General features: G+C 46.4%; 1 protein-coding gene across 11 annotated transcripts in view; it reads right to left on the reverse strand.

Annotated features, from left to right (window-relative positions):
• Positions 1-9,874, reverse strand: part of NEDD4L (NEDD4 like E3 ubiquitin protein ligase) — a 113,527-nt gene that overhangs the window by 59,756 nt on the left and 43,897 nt on the right. The window contains exon 1 of one of the 11 annotated variants that reach the window (XM_035892936.1): positions 300-303. The exons of the other annotated variants lie outside the window; for them this stretch is intronic. The gene's annotated coding sequence lies outside the window, so the exon portion shown is untranslated. Of the gene's footprint in view, positions 1-299; positions 304-9,874 lie in introns of those variants that run through there. 11 annotated transcript variants of the gene reach the window in all.

Genomic DNA, 9,874 nt, shown 5'->3' on the forward strand with positions numbered 1-9,874 from the left:
ATGGCCTTGTTCTCTCAGTATTTATTCTGCGCTACCTGCGCCGGTGGCTCCTGTGGGGGCCAGGTAAGGCAGGGAACGCGCAGCCAGGGAGGGGCAGAGGCACGGCCCAGGCACGTTGTAACGGTCTTGCTGCAAATCCAAATCAAAGTATAAGGAAAGCTATCCCAAAATCTCTTAATTAGTCTTCAACACTCCAGAAGTTAAGCCATCCTCTGTTCCAAAGGACCACGTGCCGGAAGGGTTGCGGTTGGTTGGATTGGCGCATCTACTTCTGACAAGGAAGTCAGTGAAAAGGTGACCAATCTGCTTGGAAAGAGGAGACTCCCAGAAGGTTTTATTTTTAGTTTGCATGCCACACCACAAACTGACAAGTATTCCTCACCATCCATTTTAATTTGGAATTAAAGGAGGACAAACCCCCACTTTAGAACAACGGTATTTGAAAGTAACAGAAAAGCTCATGACTATTTGAGTTCCTAAGTATTATTTTTAAAATCTGACATTTATGCAGTTTCACAAAGGATGTAACATCTCCTTACTCCAGATGCTGTCCTATTTTCTTGCTAGCGCTCTCGAACTGAAAGGTAATCGCTTCTATTTTTTGGCAGAGACATAAATACATCCTGCCTATTTAGGAGACCCAAACCTGTCCAACCATCTAGTTTATTTACAGGCTGGTCTTGAAGAAAAGCAGTACTGACACAAGAATCCTTTCATTTCTCTCTGTGTGCTCAAACACATCGGGCATGTCAGGTATTCTGTACGGGGCTTTTTGAGTGCGCGCAAGCTACTCATTACATCCACACAGACATTACAGCGGAGCCCGGTCACCATCACCGAATCTCAAGAATACACAAAAATCTCTGATCTCCAGCAAATTACAATGGGACAAAGGACGCTTAACCTGTCGAGGTTCATGGAACCCCTCCAGCACAATACATCTGTTTGAAGTGATGTCCAACAGAAGGGAAATAAAGGGAGAAACTCCTACTTCAATACTCAAATGAGTCAATTCTACGTTAAAATTTAATCTAACGTGAAACTCAATCTACGCGTTAAACCGATCACCGAGTATCAATCACCTCAAAAAGCAATACCAAAAACTCAGTAAGTCAAGCAGCACAAGAACCACTCAGCACAGGCCCTCGAAGTTCCCAGAAGTCCCAGCAGAAACAAATTAAGCACCCATTCTAGCGCCAGACTCACAAAAATCCAGCTGCAGGCACAAAAGGATTGCACGTAAGTGTGCGCCCCACGGCAAGGAGGACTGAAGCTGCATGGTGCGAGGCAACAGGAGGAAGTATTTTACCATCGAGCACTCAACCCTTGTGCATGTCTCAGTACAGGCGGTAAGTAGAAGCTTAGAAAACCCAACAATTAAATAGTGATTCACTTCTTCCTTGATGCCTCCTATTCCCTCCCATCCCACCTCAGGAACCTTTAGGAAACTTCAAGGTCAACAGATTGCTTCCCCTCAGGCACAGCGCACACAGACCGTGCCTTAAGGAACCATCACCCTGGACTTCACACTTGCATGCTCGTAATCACTTTTCACTTCCAAAAGGAAGGAAGGCTCAGAATTCGGAGCTCTTGTTGGAAGCTGTAGGAGCAGCAAGGTTCAGGCACCCTATTTTCCTTTTCATTTAGAAAGGCAAAACAGAGAAGGAGATACCTGCAATCGAGGAGGGTAAGCACAAGTAGCATAAGTAATAATTACTGGAAGAAACAAAGATTAATTTAAAATAGATTTAGAGTAAATGCATGTATAATTTTACTGGGTAGTAAGTTTGTATTTTACATATGGTATTGAAGGGATGCTAAAGGGTTAACAAGAGACCTTTGCGAATCCAACTGTAGCTGGAATGTGATAATAGCCCTGAGGAAACAGAACATCCTTGAGGAGGATCCAGCTTAAAGTACTAACATTGTGGTTTAGGTTAAACTTACCAACCGTATGAGGTGAGAAACTGTGGATAAGAACCTAACAGTGTGGGGAATGTGCATCCTTAGAGAAAGGAGAGATTTGTAGTAAATTGCCTATCTTTGTTGCCGGCCTTGGAAGGCACTTAGGGGACAAAACATCTAAGGCTTTGTCGATATGAAGACGGCCAGGGACGGGAACCGTGAGATATGGAGGTAAAGGGGGATGCTTCAAGGATGGGGAGCTGGCTGGTACTGGCTGTGTTGTTCTGGCAGCAGAGTAAAGGGGGTAAAAGCTGGAGTTGGTGAAAAGGACAAGGTGAAGAAGAGGAGTGGATGAAGTAAACGAACCCTGAAGACCACTGACTCAAATCACTGAGCATGTGCAACTGGGAGGAGAATATGTAAATAATTCCCAGGAATTAATTTACCTATCCCTGCCTTTTCCGAGGAATGTAATGAAGATGTATGTAAAACTTGTATAGAAACTATGCAACTAGCCCTGTGCGGCGCACACGTTGGGAAGGGCGATCCCCTGCGCACCCGCCGCAGCAATAAAGAACACCTGCTTCATGGTCACCAAGGCTACTGAGTCCTGATTGCGGCTTTGCACGGCTTCAGAATCATTAAAGATCAAAACTAGCGGATAGCTACCATTAAAGGCGATGGCACGAGAAAACACGTCATTACTACGAAGAGTTGCTGGTAGTGACTTAAAAAGCTTTAAAACCCAACAGAACTACTTTCAAATTCTAAGTTGTGCCCAACAGCTTACAACGTGAAACAACTGTTCAGCATGTGAGATGTAGGCGACAAGGTGACGCTCGCAAGCCAAATCCACCTAAAATTTGGTCTGCAACTTGATACGCACCCAAGCTGCAAAGCCAGTAAGAAAGCCTAGGATGAAGTTACAGCACCCCAAAGGCCCGTAGCCTCATGAAGGCACGGAAAGGGAAGCATCCGCCAACATCCAGGTAGGAACCAGGGAAGCTTAGCTGCAACTTGGGATGGCATACATGCATCTCAGTTTTACGTGGTACTGACGCAAAACGGGACTCACAGTTAAAAATAAAAGGTATGAATAAAGTATGGTATATATCTTCATTTCAAACACTTCAGTTTGTTGTTCTCCAGCGGGGAAAGTGTCTACAGTTATAGACCCTTAGTAATCGACACCTCATTTTTTAACAAAATTACAAAATAATCGCTAATTCAGAAAGACAACGATTCGATAAGGGTTCTAATGAATGAGACGTACTAATTTGTCTGAAAAAGGGTCACACAGAGAAAGCAGCTCTTCGGAGAAGGAAATCCCAGGTGTTCAGGCATTGACGCAATACTGCAGAAGTAGCACTATCAACACCGCCTTCAGTCATCTAGTGAGTGAGCACAGGAAAATGATTGAGATAAAAGGACTGACTGATCCATGCAATGGATCCATCAGTTCCAATCCAACGGAATTCGTATTGGCAGTCGTGAAAATTAGCCTTTAGTGACAACAGCAGGTCAAGTCATTCCTGACCCCGTGCTTTCTGCTTGTTTCCTCCCTGGCACTGTAGCATCTTGCACCTCCCATGGTGCCTGCACAAACTAGATCAAGAAATTAAGCTGGCTTTAAAATCAGAACATTAATTGCCTGATCTAGTTTGCTAAGTGACTCTACCGATAATCCCCCCAGCGTAGCTGAGGAGGACAGATGGCATGGCCCAGAGGCCAGAGCAGAGTGGCAGGGAGGGCGGGCACGCGTTGGAACCATTGCAGAGGGGCCCCCACTGAGCGCGCTCTTCGTGTGCCCAAATGTGCTGCTGCTCACCTCGGCCTGGGAACCGGCAGCACCTGCAGATCTCTGGAGCGGTGGCTCCTCAGCATTCGCACACGGAACTGCAGTAGGGGACAGAGCGACTGGGAAGATGCAGAAAGAAAAAAAAATACAAGGTACAACAGAATCGGTGTTGCTGCATGTTGACACCCCCATGACGTGGAAGCAAGTCCTTACCAGCCATGGTTCTCAACAAGCCCACAGAGGCTCCCAGAGATGTTTTGGTTCTCTGGCCAAACGCCAGATTGGGTAATAACACTCCACCCACTGCGATTCCCTTGGCATTTTCAGTTGAGCATGATGTTCCCAGCTTCCTGACCTAAAAATTGTGGTGCACTATTTCTGTGTGCTGTTTAAACAGATGCCGCATTCCAACCCAGATGCTGCTTGACTTCAGAGCGGGCTGACACGATCCCTATAGTAAATTTTACTGGTTTTTAATCCCTGAAGCTTCTGCTTCAAGTAGAATACTCAACACCCGCGCTCTTCTCAGACCGCAAACGCCTTGCACCATGTTTCAGTGCACAACCACGTGCCTAAATTCTTAAGGCCTGGACTATCCAGGGCTGATGGTAGAAACAGTCTTGACGAGGTTCAGAGCCCACCTTGTATTTACATTTATTCTAAATAACTTAAAGCTATGTTATTTCCAAACTCTTCAGATCATGGAAATACAAGCGGGTAACGCCTAAGGTGACAAGGATGGCCGTGCGAAGAACACTCGCGTGAACGTAATTTGGTGGCTGTGGGTACCTGTGCAGGCAGCGACCTGATGGACGCTCTAACAGGGCCAGGCAACGAGAGAGGGCGCGGGACATTAAACCGTTCTGCGGGCGCCCTCTCCCAGCAGCACTCCACCACGGCGTAGGGGATGGAGGTGAGTGCACAGACGAGCCCGCAGAACTGTCTGCGTGCACGCTTCTGCACCGCACTCGTCAACGCTACCTGGGCTGCACCGGAGGCGTGCGGCCGTGAGACCTTCAGGCTGCAAACAGAGCGAGGTAATAAAAAATACAAGATGTTTTGTATTATAAACTCCAATCTCGTGCCCCGCGGGTGCCTATGGGTCAAATCTTTCTTTTCTGTCGTTTAGCTCCTCGCCTTGCTCTCATGCCTCGTTCCAGGAGCCCCTGGTGCCGGGGCGGTGGGGAAGCCACGCAGTGCGACCCAGAGAGGTGCCCTGCACCTACCAAACGAGGCTGAGGGGCGATTATCGTTATGGGACAACGTTAGCACTGGCAGCCTTAGCTGCAAAGAACAATCAGTACGTCAGTGTAAATCATCCCAGAAGGTGCAGACGAGCACCAGGCTTTGGGGACATGTGACCCAGCTTTTAAGCTGATGTTTTCTCAAAGCCAAAGCTAACAGCACAGTTTAAGCTGGGAGAAGCTGGCAAAATAAACCAAGCTGGCAAAGAAAAACATGCGGCTGTAAGGAGGCCATTACCAGCACTCGGCAGATTCAGCAGCCATGCTGTTAGAACACAGGGTGTAAAATCAAGCAAGAATGAACCAAATTTTACTTATGCTTTACGCAAGCCCCGCGCTTGAGGCACGACGCGCCATCGCTGCCGAGCACAGGGAGACCCTTCCCGGAGGCGCAGAGACTGCCGCACTTGCACACCGCTGAATTTTCACAACACAATAGAGTTGCAAGTAACAAAAAGGAAAATACCAACCCAACAGCAGAAAATACCTGCTACCTTTAGGTAAAACTACATGAAAACACATTTTACCTTGATAGAGACCTTCCCCCCCTTAATTAGCAAACACAGGACTGCATTACAGTGATGTACCAAGGTACCACGTCCTGGTTTGGTCACTTCATTTTGTAAGAGCAATTATTCCAATATAGGAAGCCACTGTTGCATTAAAACTGCCTTTACAGACACCACCATCGGAATAAATTGTTTTCTCCTCCTCAGCAGGGGAATGTGCTGGCAGACGGCGACAGCAGGAACGACAGACTAAGGCACATCCATCCCCTGCTCCCCACAAATCCAGCCAGATCTCCGGTTTCCTCAGGCTGCCTCTCGCCACCATCTGCAACAAGGGAGCTGAACGGGGAACACACCCAGCGTTACTTTTACTGAAGGCTTTAAAAATGAACGGGACGACCCCAGCAACCAAAAGAGGATTTGTGATCATGTAAGGGGTTTTTAATTCTTTTTTTGAAAGCCTGCAGCAAAACCTGATTTTATTTACTGAAACAAAGCACGTTCATCTTCAGCTGCTTTTGACCACAATCCTAAACCATTCATTAGCACCCCAGATGTCTGTCTGTACCTGAGGTGCATCAGCTCCTGATCTCACTCATGTGAATAAAGCTACAATGATGATTTTATTACACTCATTTATCATTTGATGAAAGGAACACCAAAATTAAATTCTTAGCTGGCAAGTCTTGGGAATTTTTCTCTCTTCTTCCCAACTGAACTGCAACAAAACTCTCTTCATTTATATAAACGTACAGGGATATAAACATATATAAATGCCAGTTGCCAGTGGAACCTCTCCTTTCTTAAGCAAAATATTTCCATCAGCGCTCCCTAGTTCCCAAGCGTAACTAAAATTCCATTTTTCCCTTTGATAAAAGCGTCAACTTATTCTACTTTTGCAGTTACTCTGTGCGACTTGGCCACAAAGATTTTTACTAATCTATTCTCAGTCAAAAATGTTCTAACCAATTAAAGGTACGAATGGTCATATCTTAAAAACCTGAGCTGAAATTAAACAAGGTTATTACTTTAGAGTAACATGTAAGAAAGCAGTGTCACCCTCCCCAGAATTTGCAGAGGTTTAACTGGAAAAATCTCATTTAACAAGACACGAATCCAAAGGTTGCTTCTGTGGCAGTACCCGAAATCGTTATTGTTCCAGTTTAGTTCCCTACAATTACTTTCATTTCCTAAATTTCCCATTTCTTTCTTTAACGCCCGATGCAACGCGCGGCTCCTGACGGTCAGGACAGCGGTACCTCTGTAAGCTGCTGTGGCCTAACCCAGCTGGAGCCAGGACAAGCCTATTCCCTAATGCCGGGCGACTGCCAGCGTGGGCCATTTCCTGAGTTGCTTCGTATGTAAATACTGCCTCCCATTTTTCAACCAATACATCTCCATGCCGGATTTTTCATTTTTAATCTATTTTTTTCACAATTTCTTTTTGTGAACTAAAACATCCAAGATTGTTATTAAAAAAATAAAGATGTTTCAGTAATTCTTTGTAGAAAGCAAAATATTTTAGGAAAAAAAATATTTTACATTGGAAACTTAAGTTTTGTTGTTAAATGTATGATTTTTTGGATTTAGTATTTTCTATTTTTAATTCATTTTTACAAACAGCTCTGCTGATAAAGGCTCTATGCGAAATTTTGATTTGGGGACAGAATTTACTGCCTAACAGTAATAGAAGATACTCAGTGTTCGTGTTCAGCTGTGACTGTACCCTGGAATAAACCAGAACAAATCCCGGTGGTGGTGGTTTTTCCTATTCCAAATCTCTAAGTGAAGGCAGAGCAAAATACAACGACCAGTTTGATTTCCTAAACAGTCATCGTCTCTTACTCATGTGCACAGAAATAAATAAATACTCACCGTTCCCCGTAACACAAGCACAGCGTCACCCGCATTTCCATTTCCGCAGTACGCACTTTCTCAACGCAAAGCCAAGCCCGCTGTGGGGTGCGTTAAGGTGAGCGATGCCTTGGACCTCCAATGCAGAGGGCAGCTGCCTTCAGCTGCCTCCCTCGCCAGCAAAGAGACGCAGCTCAGCCCGCTCAGCAGATTTCCAGATCTGCTCAGACCTCTATTGACGACGGGCAACAGCCTGCAGAGCTGCGCTCCTCGGCCTGACGGGCGCGTCGCGCTCGCCGCCGCAGACGCGGGACCTCACACTCCAACACACGCATTGGTGATCTCCCCTGCAGAAGCGCCTGCTTTATTTGAACCCACCCCTTGGCTATCAGCAAACATACATTTTACTCCCTTTCAGAATCATTCACTGTGAAAGTACAGCTGCTCAGACAGCCTTCAAAACCCAGTAACTCACACAACTGCGGCGAATGGATTCCTCAAGTCAGGTGTCACCGCGGCTGGGAACTATTTCTGCCAATACTGGGAAGCGACTGAGGTAGGCTTGGGAAACCCTGCTATGGCATACATCATTAGGCAGATCAAAAAGAGGGCAATTAGCTGGCAAATTGCTCATTAATATTGCCTTGTGTTGCAGACCCCATGAACCACCCAAATGACACAGAGCTTTTACTGTCGTTTTATCGTCTCTATCACCATTTCTGCTTTTCTCTTCTTCACAAGCCTCCTTGTCGTACCTCTTTTTTTTGCTCAAAGGGATGCCCTACTTCTTCTGTTTCTCTTCCTCACCGACAGCAGTTCAGGCCTTCGTTCAGGCTTTGGGACTTCACATCCGTCATGACCGGTTCTTCTATAGATGTGCTTTCTTGGCAGAAAGCAATTAAGAAACACAGCCCTCAGAAGAGCCAAGAACTGTTAGGAGTGTAAGTGCTCTAGCACACTAAGGGGATTTATATTCCCTCTTAAGCTATTCCAATGCTTATAATACATCCCAGAGAACTGCAGCGACTGAGGCCCGACAGATGTAGGAGCTCAAGACGCAGAACATATGCAACTCTTGTAACCGTGCGGAAAGATTAGCAACGGGATAACAAAACAAGGCAAAACTGGACATCACCTTCTCTGGAAACGTCACATTTTGCCTCCTGCTGCTTCTTGAAGGCGGCAGCTGAAAAGTGCGGCGGCAATGTTCTCCTCTGTTGTCTTGACCATACACTAAGATTTGAGAGGGGGGAATCACGGAGCGGTTTAGAGCCTCTTGGAATGCAGCCGCCTTTTAAAAACATTAAAGACTGTGACTTGTATAGGAATTGAACATGGACAGAACAGAAAAAAATCCAGAAGGCATAATTTCTTTCTCTTAAAATCGGTCAAAAATGGAATTACTATTTAATAAAGAGCTCAGAAAATAGAGGGATTCGTGGGGCGTCCCTTCCACAAGGCATAACGCATATGTATCCTCCGTACACAGGCACGAGCCAGCGAAACGGCGTACTCTGTCATTCTCCAACTACCGATTCTTCTCGCTGCAGCTCTTCCACAATTTCTGGTCGAATTTACCGGCTTTTTCCGTATAAACTAGAACAATTCTCAAGCACAGAACTCTGCAGCAAAGAGCCGTTTCAGCAGTGCAAACAAAGTGCTCGCAGAACCATCGTATTTTTAGTCAGGCACATCCCTGCACTGATGTAATGTTCCTCTACGACTGGGTGGGATTCCCGAACCCGTTCTCCTTGCTATGCACGCTACTGTGCTCATTTCAGAAGGAGCAGTCAAATACAACAAAACATGACTCAAGGTGAAAGAAAAGTCCCCAACTTTCCCTTCAGCGGCCAAACTCCTCGCTGCTATTCCATACGCTCCTTAACCACGCCACGCACTTGGGCATTAGCCACTATAAACAGTCCGGGGCAGCCTGCGAGACCAGTAATCCCCTCCGGCTTTGAAATCCACTGTAACCTGACCACATAACACACGTACCCAAATGCCCAGAGACGCTTCTGAAAGCCACTAAATGTTTATCTGACCCCTGGTGAACTCCTAATAAAATAGTTGGCTGGGGGGGCATACAAACAACAACTAACATTTACACAAGCTACAGTTCCCACCGAGAGCCTCTCGGTCACGTCCAGCCACCAGAGTTCCAGCTCCTTCACCTCAAAGCTGAACTCTCTCCTGGGCCGGAGAAGCTGAAGGTCTGTCTTTAATAGCAACATTTTAGAAAACTGCAGCTGAAGTCAGCCTCCCTAAAAACACGGGATTGGGCTTTCGTTTAAGAACGACACGCCAGGGCTCCAGCGGTGCTTTGAAAACCCTGCTCCTCCCAAAGGACGTGCGAGTGCCCCACAAATCGCCGGGGAGGAAAGGGAGCCGAGGCCACGTGCAGCACCTTCTCGAAGGATTCAGTTATTTACACCAGGACCCATCGACGGGTTCATTTTGGACCCTGATGCAGCACTTCAGGTATGCGGTGGGTGGGAGAATCGTAGCCTGAGGTTAAACAGCAGAGAACAGTGACCAAGGGAAAACCAGGGGTGAAAGTGTCA

The sequence above is a fragment of the Egretta garzetta genome, unplaced genomic scaffold (assembly GCF_000687185.1).
Source record: "Egretta garzetta isolate BGI_Z169 unplaced genomic scaffold, ASM68718v1 scaffold384, whole genome shotgun sequence".
NCBI lineage: Eukaryota > Metazoa > Chordata > Aves > Pelecaniformes > Ardeidae > Egretta > Egretta garzetta.